This window comes from Oncorhynchus kisutch, linkage group LG16 (genome assembly GCF_002021735.2).
Source record: "Oncorhynchus kisutch isolate 150728-3 linkage group LG16, Okis_V2, whole genome shotgun sequence".
In the NCBI taxonomy this organism is placed as follows: domain Eukaryota; kingdom Metazoa; phylum Chordata; class Actinopteri; order Salmoniformes; family Salmonidae; genus Oncorhynchus; species Oncorhynchus kisutch.
The window spans coordinates 21,276,298-21,292,302 of NC_034189.2; the positions used below are offsets into that span (position 1 = coordinate 21,276,298).

General features: G+C 42.5%; 1 protein-coding gene across 1 annotated transcript in view; it reads left to right on the forward strand.

Annotated features, from left to right (window-relative positions):
• LOC109906475 (kin of IRRE-like protein 1) overlaps positions 1–16,005 on the forward strand; it is a 36,559-nt gene that overhangs the window by 1,295 nt on the left and 19,259 nt on the right. The gene's annotated exons all lie outside the window — the stretch shown is intronic.

The window sequence follows — 16,005 nt, forward strand, 5'->3', positions numbered from 1 at the left end:
CTGACCATCCGACCACTTTATCATATTGTAGGTAGGGGGCGTGTTTGAAAAGTCTATAGGATGATGTCATCCATGTGTCTCTTTTTAGATTGCTATAGTCCAGAGCTACTCCTTTGTCCTTCTCTCAACATCCATACACAATATTAGGCTACTAAGTTATTAACTACAAAGTCGATGTTAGTATTGTATTACTTTTTCACTGCCTAATCCTGTATAACAACTCACAAATGACCTATGTTGTGGCTGCTGTAAACAGTATTCCTTATGAATAGTCATTACACACATACATCACATTCACACATGGAATGAAGCTGATACACACACCCACGCACACTAACACGTGCACACGGACTAACACACACGCGCATTAAACACGCACGCACATGTAACAGTATAGCTTCCGTAACTCTCCTCGCCCCTCGCCCCTACCTGGGCTCGAACCATGAACCCTCTGCACACATCGACAACAGCCACCCTCGAAGCATCGTTACCCATCGCTTCACAAAAGCCACGGCCCTTGCGGAGCAAGGGGAACAACTACTTCAAGGTCTCAGAGCGAGTGATGTCACCGATTGAAAGCTATTAGCGCGCACCCCGTAAACTAGCTAGCCATTTCACATCGGTTACACACACACTAACACATGCACATACACACGCATGCACGCACACACACACACACACACAATCATACCAATTCCAGTTGTTTTTTTGCAGTGATGTTTCTCCTGGACACATTGCAACATGCTGAATGCATGATGTGTCCAGTTTTCTCTCTCATAAATCCATCAGTGCACATACACTACATTACCAAAAGTATGTGGATACCTGCCTGTCGAACATTCCCATTCCAAAATCATTGGCATTAATATGGAGTCAAATTTTTCCACACCAATCTCAACAAAGCATTTAAGGGGCCTAGTCCAAACCATGAAAAACAGCCCCAGACCATTATTCCATCTCCACCAAACTTTACAGTTGGCACTATGCATTGGGGAAGGTAGTGTTCTCCTGTCATCCACCAAACCCAGATTCGTCCATCGAACTGCCAGATGGTAATGTGTGATTGTCACTCCAGAGAATGCATTTCCTCTGCTCCAGAGTCCCATGGTGGCGGGCTTTACACCACTCCAGCCAACACTTAGCATTGCACATCAAATCAAATCAAATGTATTTATATAGCCTTTCTTACATCAGCTGATATCTCAAAGTGTTGTACAGAAACCCAGCCTAAAACCCCAAACAGCAAGCAATGCAGATGTAGAAGCACGGTGGCTAGGAAAAACTCCCTAGAAAGGCCAAAACCTAGGAAGAAACCTAGAGAGGAACCAGTCTATGAGGGGTGGCCAGTCCTCTTTTGGCTGTGCCGGGTGGAGAATATAACAGAACATGGCCAAGATGTTTAAATGTTCATAAATGACCAGCATGGTCAAATAATAATAATCACAGTAGTTGTCGAGGGTGCAGCAAGTCAGCACCTCAGGAGTAAATGTCAGTCGGCTTTTCATGGCCGATCATTAAGAGTATCTCTACCGCTCCTGCTGTCTCTAGAGAGTTGAAAACAGCAGGTCTGGGACAGGTAGCACTTCCGGTGAACAGGTCACGGTTCCATCGCCAGTGATCTTAGGCTTGTGTGTGGCTGCTCGGCCATGGAAACCCATTTCATGAAGCTCCCGACGAACAGTTATTGTGCTGATGTTGCTTCCAGCGGCAGTTTGGGATCCGGTAGTGAGTGTTGCAACAGACGATTCTGTTCCCGTTCTGTGAGCTTGTGTGGCCTACCACTTCGCAGCTGAGCCGTTGTTGCTCCTAGACGTTTCCACTTCACAATAACAGCACTTACAGTTGATCGGGGCAGCTCTAACAGGGGCAGAAATTTGACAAACTGTCTTATTGGAAGGTGGCATCCTATGACGGTGCCACGTTGAAAGTCACTGAGCTGTTCAGCTCTGAGCTGTTCAGTAAGGCCTTTCTACTGCCAATGTTTGTCTATCGAGATTGCATGGCTGTGTGCTCGATTTTATACACCTGTCAGCAACGGGTGTGGCTGAAATAGCCGAATAGACTCATTTGAAGGGGTGTCCATATACTTCTGTACATATAGTGTAAGTGGCTCTGCTACAAGCCACGCACTCACACACACACACACACACACACACACACACACACACACACACACACACACACACACACACACACACACACACACACACACACACACACACACACACACACACACACACACACACACACACACTATGTAACATAGCATACATGTCTCTATGTTATGTTTGTGGCATGGCTGTAAACTGTCTCACACACTGTGCTCATTATGCCAAAGTGCAATGTCACCATTTCATCATGCATTGTAGGCCATACTCTTTGAACTGCCAGTCCAATACACTGTTCTCAAAACACTTGAAGATACAAGCTATTCTGTTGTTTTTATTTTATGTTTCCAGTTTTCTTAACAGACATTTCACATGGTTTGAAGGTAAATGAATGTGCTGTTAACCATTCAACTACAAAGACTCTTTATAATTCATGAAAATGCTATTGTTGTTAGTAGACCTACAACTCCTAATCTTGCGACACTGCAACTTGCTGTTGCTACTGTTCCTACCTAGACTGCTTGAAGTGCTGGCTATAACAAAGGCCTCAGTGCAGGTGCAACATTTGTCCATTTGTCAGGCTCTGTCCTTGTGAACAATGCCACAACTACTGACACATACTGACACACACACACACTACTGACCAAAGAAACCAACCCTTCAGTTATATATCCCATTTGAATGTTTTTGCAAATTTTGTTGAAAAAAGTTTAAAATGGAACACGTAGCTCATGCAACTGTGTAGTTCGAATCACATGTAGATCTATTCCTAATGTGGATCTATTCATAATGTGGATCTATTCATAATGTGGATCTATTCATAATGTGGATCTATTCATAGTGTGGATCTATTCATAGTGTGGATCTATTCATAATGTGGACATATTCAGAATGTGGATCTATTCATAATGTGGACATATTCAGAATGTGGATCTATTCATAATGTGGATCTATTCATAATGTGGATCTATTCATAGTGTGGATCTATTCATAATGTGGACATATTCAGAATGTGGATCTATTCATAATGTGGATCTATTCATAATGTGGACATATTCATAGTGTAGATCTATTCATAGTGTGAATCTATGCATAGTGTGGATCTATTCATAATGTGGATCTATTCATAATGTGTATTTATTCATAGTGTGGATCTATTCATAGTGTGGATCTATTCATAATGTGGATCTATTCATAGTGTGGATCTATTCATAGTGTGGATCTATTCATAATGTGGATCTATTCATAATGTGGACCTGTTCATAATGTGGATCTATTCATAATGTGGATCTATTCCTAATGTGGATCTATTCAAAATGTGGACCTGTTCATAATGTGGATCTATTCACAATGTGGATCTATTCATTTTGTGGATCTATTCATAATGTGGATCTATTCATAATGTGGACCTGTTCATAATGTGGATCTATTCATAATGTGGACCTGTTCATAATGTGGATCTACTCATAATGTGGATCTATTCATAGTGTGGATCTATTCATAATGTGGATCTATTCATAATGTGGATCTATTCATAATGTGGACCTGTTCATAATGTGGATCTATTCATAATGTGGACCTGTTCATAATGTGGATCTACTCATAATGTGGATCTATTCATAGTGTGGATCTATTCATAATGTGGATCTATTCATAATGTGGACCTGTTCATAATGTGGATCTATTCATAATGTGGACCTGTTCATAATGTGGATCTACTCATAATGTGGATCTATTCATAGTGTGGATCTATTCATAATGTGGATCTATTCATAATGTGGATCTATTCATAATGTGGACCTGTTCATAATGTGGATCTATTCATAATGTGGATCTATTCATAATGTGGACCTGTTCATAATGTGGATCTATTCATAATGTGGACCTGTTCATAATGTGGACCTGTTCATAATGTGGATCTATTCATAATGTGGACCTGTTCATAATGTGGACCTGTTCATAATGTGGATCTATTCATAGTGTGGATCTATTCATAATGTGGATCTATTCATAATGTGGACCTGTTCATAATGTGGATCTATTCATAGTGTGGATCTATTCATAATGTGGATCTATTCATAATGTGGACCTGTTCATAATGTGGATCTATTCATAATGTGGACCTGTTCATAATGTGGATCTATTCATAGTGTGGATCTATTCATAATGTGGATCTATTCATAATGTGGATATATTCATAATGTGGATCTATTCATAATGTGGATCTATTCATAATGTGGATCTATTCATAATGTGGACCTGTTCATAATGTGGATCTATTCATAATGTGGACCTGTTCATAATGTGGATCTATTCATAATGTGGACCTGTTCATAATGTGGATCTATTCATAATGTGGACCTGTTCATAATGTGGATCTATTCATAATGTGGATCTATTCATAATGTGGATCTATTCATAATGTGGATCTATTCATAATGTGGATCTATTCATAATGTGGATCTATTCACAATGTGGATCTATTCATAATGTGGATCTATTCATAATGTGGACCTGTTCATAATGTGGATCTATTCATAATGTGGATCTATTCATAATGTGGACCTGTTCATAATGTGGATCTATTCATAATGTGGATCTATTCATAATGTGGATCTATTCATAATGTGGACCTGTTCATAATGTGGATCTATTCATAATGTGGACCTATTCATAATGTGGATCTATTCATAGTGTGGATCTATTCATAATGTGGATCTATTCATAATGTGGATCTATTCATAATGTGGATCTATTCATAATGTGGACCTGTTCATAATGTGGATCTATTCATAATGTGGATCTATTCATAATGTGGATCTATTCATAATGTGGATCTATTCATAATGTGGACCTGTTCATAATGTGGATCCAGCTGTAAGGTTTTGAACCATACTCCCAATTCCAGAATGTAATCAAGGAATGCTTAGCATTTTTGGCACATTAGTTATGGCTGTGCTACAATGTTACTTTCACTGTCAACACAATGTGACTTGATGCTTTAGTGCATGTTTGTTTGGTAAAACTATTTTTCATAATAGTATGACTGTATTAGTATGTTTGTTCTAGAAAAAAACAAAAGCTACAAATTAGATGAGGCTCATTGTCCACTTCATACTAATATATAAACTGATCTAAACCACTGTAGCAAATTATATTACGCATTATGTATCTCAACATTACAGCCAGCCATTCGGTTATGACAATTCAAAGTCATATAGCAGTAGGAGTTAAAGCCTCTACTACATTTATCATCTGTTTAAAGTTGGCGAACAAATGGAGTTCCGAAAACGTTCTCCTAAATATGTTCTCTGTCTCCACAAAGCAAGACAGAGCAAGAGAGAAAGAAAGCGATAGAAACAGAAAGAGAACGAGAGAGAAAGAGCCAAGTTGATCACTTATGACTCAGCCTCTTTGCCATGTTTTCAAACTGTGTCTACATTATGCCCGAGCATATTTTGGGGGTGGGGGAAGGGTGACAAAAGTTGTGGTTGGGGCGTAGGGGGGGGGGGGGGGGGGGGGGGGGGGGGTCACTGGTAGTGGGGGTGGGCAGGTGGGTAAAGTCGAGGGGGCCAGAACAAGACCGATTATAGTTTTTTGGTGGGTGGCTGTAGTGGGGGATGGGGGGATGAAAAGAAAGAAAGCGCGAGAGAGAGAGGAGGGGTGGACCAGGGGGAGAGAAAGGGAAGATTACTCAAGCCTGACTGGCTCCTCTGTGGGGACAGCTAGCCACATACACTCCCCCTCCCACACACACACACACACCTCATTCACAGAGAATATGGAAGAGCGAGTTCAAAGGGCTATGCTCAGATCAGAATTCTTTAACCCACATCTGAGGCCTTTCCCTCCTTCCCTGAGCTCTGGGTCCTTGGAAGATGCCTCTGCACATGCCTTGGCTTAGACTAGAATTAATTGGCATTAATTGGTTTTGAAACTTCTCGCCTTCTCCCAATTAATTTTTCTCCCTCCCTCCATTTTTCTGTCTCCCTGCTCTCCGTCCTTCCATTTTTCTGTCTCCCTGCTCTCCCTCCTTCCATTTTTCTGTCTCCCTGCTCTCCCTCCCTCCATTTTTCTGTCTCCCTGCTCTCCCTCCTTCCATTTTTCTGTCTCCCTGCTCTCCCTCCCTCCATTTTTCTGTCTCCCTGCTCTCCCTCCCTCCATTTTTCTGTCTCCCTGCTCTCCGTCCTTCCATTTTTCTGTCTCTCTGCTCTCCCTCCCTCCATTTTTCTGTCTCCCTGCTCTCCCTCCCTCCATTTTTCTGTCTCCCTGCTCTCCCTCCCTCCATTTTTCTGTCTCCCTGCTCTCCCTCCCTCCATTTTTCTGTCTCCCTGCTCTCCCTCCCTCCATTTTTCTGTCTCCCTGCTCTCCATCCTTCCATTTTTCTGTCTCCCTGCTCTCCCTCCCTCCATTTTTCTGTCTCCCTGCTCTCCCTCCCTCCATTTTTCTGTCTCCCTGCTCTCCCTCCCTCCATTTTTCTGTCTCCCTGCTCTCCCTCCCTCCATTTTTCTGTCTCCCTGCTCTCCGTCCTTCCATTTTTCTGTCTCCCTGCTCTCCCTCCCTCCATTTTTCTGTCTCCCTGCTCTCCCTCCCTCCATTTTTCTGTCTCCCTGCTCTCCGTCCTTCCATTTTTCTGTCTCCCTGCTCTCACTCCCTCCATTTTTCTGTCTCCCTGCTCTCCCTCCTTCCATTTTTCTGTCTCCCTGCTCTCCCTCCTTCCATTTTTCTGTCTCCCTGCTCTCCCTCCTTCCATTTTTCTGTCTCCCTGCTCTCCGTCCTTCCATTTTTCTGTCTCCCTGCTCTCCCTCCTTCCATTTTTCTGTCTCCCCTGCTCTCCCTCCTTCCATTTTTCTGTCTCCCTGCTCTCCCTCCTTCCATTTTTCTGTCTCCCTGCTCTCCCTCCTTCCATTTTTCTGTCTCCCTGCTCTCCGTCCTTCCATTTTTCTGTCTCCCTGCTCTCCCTCCTCCATTTTTCTGTCTCCCTGCTCTCCCTCCTTCCATTTTTCTGTCTCCCTGCTCTCCCTCCTTCCATTTTCTGTCTCCCTGCTCTCCCTCCCTCCATTTTTCCTCTTCCTTCTTTCTGCTTTCTGCTTTCTGCTAGCTAAGTTCCATTCCCTTCTCTGTCTTTCTATCTGTCCCTTCATACTTTTCAAAATATTTTCCCCTCTCCCTCTATTTCCATTTACCCCTAACCTTTTATCTCATTCTTTCTTTCTTTCCTTCTTTCTTCTTTCTTTCCTTCTTTCTTTCTTTCTTTCTTTCTTCTTTCTTTCTTTCTTTCTTCTTTCTTTCTTCTTTCTTTCTTCTTTCTTTCTTTCTTTCTTTCTTTCTTTTTTTCTCTCTCTCTCTCTCGCGCTCTCTCTCTCTCTCTCTCTCTCTAATAAGTTCCAGATGTGGTTCTCACATTCCTTTAGTCAGTGGAGAGGAGAGGAAAGGAGAGGGGGAGGGGTCAGAAGAAGCACATGAATTAAAAGAGGGAGCACATGATGAAGGAAGAGTACAGAAACCCTGTACTGAAGACACACACACAGAGAGAGACACACACACACACACACACACACACACACGAGAGGGATTCAATGCTGTTGTGGGTCATGTTTTTCTCCTAAAAAGTTTTAGACATATCCCCTTCCCCCTCTTCGCCCACTGTCCCCCAATCCCCCTCCCTCCTTCCCTCCATCCCTCCCTCCTCCCCCCTGTAGGAATGTGGCCGACGGGTGATGATGTCATTTCATTTCTCCCTCGCTGAGTTTCTCCTCGAGAAGGGGAGGGAGATTTGTGTCGCTCCATCCATCTCTCTCTCCCTCTCTACAATAACAACATTACAGCTAGCCAACTAACTAATAAGCTTATTGGCTGGTCTACACTGCTATCCGTACAGCCATTTAGCCTGCGGGGAAATAGTCAGGATGGCCAGATCATGTTTTAGGGGGGAGAAGGATATGGTCACATACAGCTTATCCACATAAATTCCATACAGGCGCTCGTTGACATGTAAACATTTCACTAGTAACTGTTAAACTATTGAGTTTACAGTAGACTTTCAATTGAGAATTCCTTCAATTTTGCAATGATACACACCTGTAGGTTGGCACTTTGCTATTAAGCCCCTTACATAGTGTGTTGCTATAGCCGTACACCTCCTCCTCGACAGCCTGCAGATGTTAGTGATCCAGGGGTGTGTGGCCTGGCCCATGAATATGTAACCTAACATCACTCCAGGGGTCAAGGCCCCAGCTTTTATTAGATTGTTTGTGACGGATGACATTGTAAGAAGCGACATACTAATACAATTAGATTGAACTGGATTGAATTAAAGTAGACCTTGAAGAGCATGAGTTATGGAAAGCATTGAACATGGAACCTCGGCTATTTGAATAGTTAAATCAGTGTTTCCCTTGAGTTGGGTAGGTCAAGGTATGGGCGGTTCGCGGTGATAGACTGAGGTCTGGCTGGATACATCATATTCTTTGTTTATGTGGTGGGTCATAGGGTAGGCCACAACTAAACATAGTTTGGAAACCACTGTGGTGAAATATTGATTCATAATAGTATTGATTTTGCTACCTAATTCAGATTTTGAATGACAATATTCTAGAACAAGGATCTAGCTTAGTATAAAACAACCACTTGGATATTTGTGGATCGCGTAGCCCTTGATCAGGGTTGGAAGCTGTCATTGGTAGTCCGTGCTAGTCACCCTTGGTTACCCTCAAGTATTCTTTTGTCACTCATTCACATGCTCGTTTCACAATGGAGGGCCGAGGCTGGCTTATTTTAAGGAGAAGGGTTGTGAAAAACCCAGGCATATTCCTCTGGTCCCGTAACGTGTCAGACACTTTGAACATGAATTACCATATTACCCTACACTGATCACAAGGTGTTGCCATGGCCACTGGGTCTATCATTGTGTCAGTGGTCCTCACTGGCTGTAGCCATGGTAACAATGTCTGTAATGGTGGTTCAATACAAATAAAGCACTTGAGATGTGAAATATGGGTGATTAGCCCCAGAGAAGAGGACAGAGAGAAAAAACACACATACACACAGAGCGACAAATGGAGAGAGAGAGGAAATAATTATCTTCCCTCCATTTCCAAATAAATCTGTTTCTATGGCAACCATTTTACCAGGGTCTGCATGGATAGAGGGAGCGAGGAATAAAGAGAGGGAACAAGGGAAATAAATAAGATAGGAGGAGTGGTGGAGAGGTAGAGAGGGTAAATGTAAAGAGATGGAGAGATAGACTGAGGGAGGGAAGACATGATTATTTCTGAGTATGTGCCACTGGACAGACAAAGGAAAGAAAGCAAGAGAACGGAAAGGAACCGGGGGTAGATGGTGACAAAGGGACAGGGAACGAGAGGGGTCTACGAGTGATAAAGGGGAGGATAAAGGGGTAAGATGAGACAGAAGGGAAAATGAACACAATGCCTCTTTCTCTTTCTCCCTTTCTTCCCCCTGTTCTTTCTCCACCTCAGGCCAGTCACCTTTGTGTATTGACTAACATGATGGCAGCATGGTCCCTCTTTCACTCCCTCTATCCTTTCTCTCTCTCTCTATCCTTTTTCTCCCTCTATCCTTTCTCTCCCTCTATCCTTTCTCTCTATATATCCTTTCACTCCCTCTATCCTTTCTCTCTCTCTATCCCTTTCACTCCCTCTATCCTTTCTCTCTCTCTCTATCCTTTTTCTCCCTCTATCCTTTCTCTCCCTCTATCCTTTCTCTCTATATATCCTTTCACTCCCTCTATCCTTTCTCTCTCTCTATCCCTTTCACTCCCTCTATCCTTTCTCTCTCTCTCTATCCTTTTTCTCCCTCTATCCTTTCTCTCCCTCTATCCTTTCTCTCTATATATCCTTTCACTCCCTCTATCCTTTCTCTCTCTCTATCCCTTTTCTCCCTCTATCCTTTCTCTCTCTATCCTTTCACTCCCTCTATCCTTTCTCTCTCTATCCTTTCACTCCCTCTATCCTTTCTCTCTCTCTCTCTATCCTTTTTCTCCCTCTATCCTTTCTCTCTCTATCCTTTCTCTCTATCCTTTCTCTCTATCCTTTCTCTCCCTCTATCCTTTCTCCCTCTATCCTTTCTCTCCCCCTATCCTTTCTCTCCCTCTATCCTTTATCTCTTTCTCTCCCTCTATCCTTTATCTCTATCCTTTCTCTCCCTCTATCCTTTATCTCTTTCTCTCCCTCTATCCTTTATCTCTATCCTTTCTCTCCCTCTATCCTTTCTCCCTCTATCCTTTCTCTCTCTATCCTTTCTCTCCCTCTATCATTTTTCTCCCTCTATCCTTTCTCTCTCTATCCTTTCTCTCCCTCTATCATTTTTCTCCCTCTATCCTTTCTCTCTCTATCCTTTCTCTCTATCCTTTCTCTCCCTCTATCCTTTATCTCTTTCTCTCCCTCTATCCTTTATCTCTATCCTTTCTCTCCTGCTATCATTTCTCTCCCTCTAGTCTTTATCTCTATCCTTTCTCTCCCTCTATACTTTATCTCTATCCTTTCTCTCCCTCTATTCTTTCTCTCTATATCCTTTCTCTCCCTCTATCCTTTATCTCTATCCTTTCTCTCCCTCTATCCTTTCATTCCTCTATCCTTTCTCTCACTCTATCCTTTCATTCCTCTATCCTCTCTCCTCTCTCCTTTCTCTCTCTCTATTCTTTCTCTCCCTCTAAACATTCATTCCTCTATCCTTTCTCTCTCTATCCTTTCTCTCTCTCTATTCTTTCTCTCCCTCTATCCTTTATCTCTATCCTTTCTCTCCCTCTATCCTTTCATTCCTCTCTCCTTTCTCTCCCTCTATCCTTTATCTCTATCCTTTCTCTCCCTCTATTCTTTCTCCCTCTATCCTTTCTCTTCCTCTATCCTTTCTGTCTCTATCCTTCCTCTCTCTCTATCCTTTCTCTCCTTCTAAACATTCATTCCTCTATCCCTTCTCTCCTTCTATAATTTCTCTCTCTCTATCCTTTATCTCTATCCTTTCTCTCCCGCTATCATTTCTCTCCCTCTAGTCTTTATCTCTATCCTTTCTCTCCCTCTATACTTTATCTCTATCCTTTCTCTCCCTCTATTCTTTCTCTCTATATCCTTTCTCTCCCTCTATCCTTTATCTCTATCCTTTCTCTCCCTCTATCCTTTCATTCCTCTATCCTTTCTCTCACTCTATCCTTTCATTCCTCTATCCTCTCTCCTCTCTCCTTTCTCTCTCTCTATTCTTTCTCTCCCTCTAAACATTAATTCCTCTATCCTTTCTCTCTCTCTATCCTTTCTCTCCCTCTATCCTTTATCTCTATCCTTTCTCTCCCTCTATCCTTTCATTCCTCTCTCCTTTCTCTCCCTCTATCCTTTATCTCTATCCTTTCTCTCCCTCTATTCTTTCTCCCTCTATCCTTTCTCTCCCTCTATCCTTTATCTCTATCCTTTCTCTCCCTCTATTCTTTCTCCCTCTATCCTTTCTCTTCCTCTATCCTTTCTGTCTCTATCCTTCCTCTCTCTCTATCCTTTCTCTCCCTCTATCCTTTCTCTCCTTCTAAACATTCATTCCTCTATCCCTTCTCTCCTTCTATAATTTCTCTCTCTCTATCCTTTCTCTCCCTCTATCCTTTCATTCCTCTCTCCTTTCTCTCCCTCTATCCTTTATCTCTATCCTTTCTCTCCCTCTATACTTTCTCTCCCTCTATTCTTTCTCTCTATCCTTTCTCTCCCTCTATCCTTTATCTCTTTCATTTCTCTCCCTCTATCCTTTCATTCCTCTATCCTTTCTCTCCCTCTAAACTTTCTCTCCCTCTATTCTTTATCTCTATCCTTTCTCTCCCTTAACCTTTCATTTCTCTATCATTTCTCTCTCTCTATCCTTTCTCTCCCTCTATCCTTTCTCTCCCTCTATCCTTTATCTCTATCCTTTCTCTCCCTCTATCCTTTATCTCTATCCTTTCTCTCACTCTATCCTTTATCTCTATAATTTCTCTCCCTCTATCCTTTCTCTCCCTCTAAACTTTCTCTCCTTATATCCTTTATCTCTATCCTTTCTCTCCCTCTATCCTTTATCTCTATCCTTTCTCTCCCCTCTATCCTTTCTCTCCCTCCATATAGCAGTATTACCATTGCTATAGGTTATGCCCCGTCTAGTCTGCCATTTCTCCATGTGGTTATTGTCAGTTAGACTCAGGTGGTGTCAGGCAGCGACAGTTGCACTCCTAACTATTTCATTGTGCACTTATCCTCAAAACTACAATCATCCTCACCCTCATCCTCATCTTCATCAGAGTTTTGTCACGCTTCCACCTCTTTGCTTGTTCTGCATTTTAAATATCACCAACTGCTGTCCACATATAGGAGAGACGTATTCCATATCGAATGGTTAACATAGTGAACTTGGATAATATGAGCTGAAAGGGAATAGAGAGAGAGAAAGAGAAACAAAGAGAGAATGAAAGCGAGAAAGAGACAAAAGCGGGCTGGACAATTAATTGGATAGGTGGAGGGATGAGGTCATGATTAATGGTTTGCAGAAAATGGGTGTATCAGACACAAGGGAGGGTTTCTTCAGACACACACACACACACACACACAGACATACACACATGCATGCACACACACTTACACACAAAAACTTTTTGGGGGGCAGTTACTTTAGACGTCAGCTGTTGCTATGGTGATGTCTGTGATCCAACGACAGAGCAGGATTGGCTAGAGTGGAAAGAGGGAGAGAAAGGTAGAAGGACCGAGAGAGTGAGAGAGAGAGGGATAGATAGGGAGCAATAAAGAGATAGATAGACAGATAGAGATAATTAGATTGATTAACAAATCCATACAAATTTCATTTTATGAAACGTTCTTGCTTTAAAAAGATGAATAAAATGCACTCAATTCATTCAGGCACATCAGACAAAGCCCTGACGTCATGACATCATACTGTAGCCTTTTGTGGCTCAGGAGACAGTAAAACGTCATGACATATATGTGGTGAGATATCCGAGGGCATCCTCTCTAGCAATTAAAGACGAATGTTATCTGTCCTGATGGCATTCCTCTTAGCAGGGTGGCTGGAATAGTTTTCACACAATATTTCACACACAGCTAATGGGGCAAGTCTGTAACATGTTGTGTTGTTGTTCAGATTAAGGGATTGTCAGGCACAAGAGGTGTTAATTGCAGCTCTTCGTACCATTTCACTGTGTGCTCAGGCTGTGGTGTGTCAATGTGGCTTTGTTGACAGCAGGGCTTGGCTTGTCGTTGCGTCTGTGTGGATAGGGTTTGGTGACCATGATGTGTCTATTCGACCGCATGTTATAGATAGACAGTCAATGTGGTCGATGTTTGGTTTGACGTGTGTGTTTATGTGTGTGTGTTGACAGGGTATGCTATTTTTATGTTGTCACTGGTCAGAGGTGTGGCAGAGGTTTGGTTGTGTGTGCGTTCGTGTGCGCATGTGTCTGTTTCATAAGGGCTCCGTGTGTGTGTGTGTGTGTGTGTGTGTGTGTGTGTGTGTGTGTGTGTGTGTGTGTGTGTGTGTGTGTGTGTGTGTGTGTGTGTGTGTGTGTGTGTGTGTGTGTGTGTGTGTGTGTGTGTGTGTGTGTGTGTGTGTGTGTGTGTGTGAAACTGTGTGTGTGTGTGTGTGCGTGCGTGCGTGTGTGCGTGTGTGTGTGTGAAACTGTGTGTGTGTGTGCGTTCAGGGTTCTTTGTGACCATGTCTTTGTGCGGTCAGGGTACTCGGAGTCTCTCGATGGTATCTGGGGATCACTGACTCAAGGAAATCAGGACACTCTAAATTTGTCACTGCAGCATAACCCACATAATGGAAGAATTCAAGAGCTCTCTCTCTCTCTTCTGTCTTTTCTTTCTTCCTATCTACCTCTCTCTCTCTCTCTCTCTCTCTCTCTCTCTCTCACTCTCTCTCTCTCTCTCTCTCTCTCTCTCTCTCCTGTCTTTTCTTTCTTCCTATCTACCTCTATCTCTCTCTCTCTCTCACTCTCTCTCTCTCTCTCTCTCCTGTCTTTTCTTTCTTCCTATCTACCTCTCTCTCTCTTCTTCTCTCTCTCTCTCTCTCTCTCTCTCTCTCTTCTGTCTTTTCTTTCTTCCTATCTACCTCTCTCTCTCTCTCTCTCTCTCTCTCACTCGCTCTCTCTCTCTCTCTTTCTCTCTCTTCTCTCTCTCTCTCTCTTCTGTCTTTTCTTTCTTCCTATCTACCTCTCTCTCTCTCTCTCTCTCTCTCTCTCACTCGCTCTCTCTCTCTCTTTCTCTCTTCTCTCTCTCTCTCTTCTGTCTTTTCTTTCTTCCTATCTACCTCTCTCTCTCTTCGGTCTTTTCTTTCTTCCTTATCTACCTCTCTTTCTCTCTTTCTCTCTCTCTTGTCTTTTCTTTCTATCTACCTCTCTCTCTCTCTCTCTCTCTCTCTCTCTCACTCTCTCTCTCTCTCTCTCTCTCTTCTATCTTTTCTTTCTTCCTATCTACCTCTCTCTCTCTCTCTCTCACTCTCTCTCTCTCACTCTCTCTCTCTTCTATCTTTTCTTTCTTCCTATCTACCTCTCTCTCTGCTCTCTTTCTATAGCTTTTTTTTCTCATTGTCTCCTACTCAGACACACACACATTGAATAATTATATGAGTAAGTAGTATGGCCATACACAGAGCATATAACATATTGATATGGTTTATGGTATGATATGGACCGTATTTTCAGTTTGCCCCTAATGTAGGCCTAGCATTACCTGGGAAGGTATTGTGTGCTCTCATTGTCAAGCTATTGAAATAGCCTCCCCATAGTCCCAGTGTGGATCTTGTTTGTGGTTTATTGGATGACAGTGAAGGGAATACCTTGTCCAGTGGTGTTTAAGGTAGAGGGAGTGATGCCTTGTCTGCCCTGGGGCTGTTTGGTCCTTAGTTCTAGCCTTATACTCAGTGGACAGAGGAGGTTAACAGATCAGATAGTATTTCTAGCGAGCTTCGTTGATTTGATCTGACTGGAGAAGAGCCTAATTTAGAGGTTTTCGTAGCCATTCCATGGCTTTCATTTGGACTAATGGTGGATCACATTGATATTGTCACTTTCAAAGCAGCCTTTTCTTTAATGTGGTGTGCCACAGGGCTCAAGTCTAGGACCATTGCTCTTTTCTATTTTCGTCTGTGATTTACATGTAGTAGGCCTATGCTAGACATACAAATGCACGTTGTTTGTATGAACATGATATTTGTTCTTTGTCTTTGGAATCGTTTATGTTCTGCTTCTGTCAGAAGCCATTGCTATTATTGTCCGGGACATTTTTTACACATGACTGTGTTTTTCATGATATCAGGCATACTGTAGGCTATCTCCTCGAATCGCACACATTCAATCAGGTTTGGAGGGGGTACAGTATGCCCACACATGAGAAAGGGAGAGATAGAAAGAAAGAGACTTGGAGGGAGTTAGAGAGACAGACTTGGGGTCATGGAGGGATGAGCAGGCATATGCCAGTTGTTAAGAAAGTGAGAGAGATGAGGACCTACAGAGGAACACTGGAGGGTTCAGAGAGCAAGAGAGAGAGGGAACTGGGGAGAGAGAGTGAAAGTGCTAGAGGACTGATATTTAATGTGATAAATTGGTTGTGACAGTGTGGCTCTAAACCCCCTCCAACCAGAAGAGGAGGAGGAGGAGGACCACCGAAATAGAAAGCAGTATGGGTAAAGAACATATAGTATATACATATATTATGTATGTATAGTATACAGTACATTCAGAAAGACATAGTGAGAGAGAGAGAAACAATGTGTGATTTTTTCATTGTTTATCAAGAAAGCCGTATGAAAACATGGCTAATACAACAGTATATATGTATGTACAGTTGAAGTCAGAAGTTTACATACACCTAGGTTGGAGTCATTAAAACTCATTTTCAACCACTCCACAAATTTCTTG